General features: G+C 56.0%; 1 gene segment (V, D, J or C); it reads left to right on the forward strand.

Moving 5' to 3' along the window:
• LOC104835481 overlaps positions 1-945 on the forward strand; it is an 8,699-nt gene that overhangs the window by 1,143 nt on the left and 6,611 nt on the right.

Genomic DNA, 945 nt, shown 5'->3' on the forward strand with positions numbered 1-945 from the left:
CCTTCTTGGCCACCTGGGCACACTGCTGGCTCATATTCAGGCGGCTGTTGACCAACATGTCCAGGTCCTCTTCCACCAGGCAGTTTTCCAGCCGCTCTTCCCCAAACCTGTAGCGCTGCGTGGGGTTGTTGTGACCCAAGGGCAGGACCCAGCACTTGGCCTTGTTGAACTTCATACGACTGGCCTCGTCCCATCGATCCAGCCTGTCCAGATCCCTCTGTAGAGCCTCCCTACCCTCAAGCAGATCGACTCTGCCTCCCAACTTGGTGTCATCTGCGAACTTGCTGAGGGTGCACTCGATCCCCTCATCCAAATCATCGATAAAGATATTAAACAGAACAGGGCCCAACACCGAGCCCTGGGGAACACCACTTGTGACCGGCTGCCAACCAGATTTCACCCCATTCACCACAACCCTCTGGGCTCATCCATCCAGCCAGTTTTTCACCCAGTGAAGGGTGCACTCGCCCAAGCCATGAGCCGCCAGCTTCTCAAGGAGTGTGCCGTGAGAGACAGTGTCAAAGGCCTTGCTGAAGTCCAGGTAGACAACATCCACAGCCTTTCCCTCATCCACTAGGCGGGTCACCTGGTCATAGAAGGGGATCAGGTTGGCCAAGCAGGACCTGCCTTTCGTAAACCCATGCTGACTGGGCCTGATCCCCTGCTTGACCTGGACTTGCCATGTGAGCGCTCTCAAGACAAACCGTTCCATAATCTTCCCCAGTATCGAGGTCAAGCTGACAGGCCGGTATTTCCCTGGATTCCCCCCCTGACCCTTCTTATAAATGGGAGTCACACTGGCAAGCCTCCAGTCCTCTGGGACCTCCCCTGTTGACCAGGATCGCTGATAGATGATGGAGAGTGGCTTGGCAAGGACCGCTGCCACTTCCCTCAGTGCTCTTGGATGGATCCCATCAGGTCCTATGGATCTGTGAGTGTCCACAT

The sequence above is a fragment of the Haliaeetus leucocephalus genome, unplaced genomic scaffold (assembly GCF_000737465.1).
Source record: "Haliaeetus leucocephalus isolate CR32 unplaced genomic scaffold, Haliaeetus_leucocephalus-4.0 Scaffold391, whole genome shotgun sequence".
In the NCBI taxonomy this organism is placed as follows: domain Eukaryota; kingdom Metazoa; phylum Chordata; class Aves; order Accipitriformes; family Accipitridae; genus Haliaeetus; species Haliaeetus leucocephalus.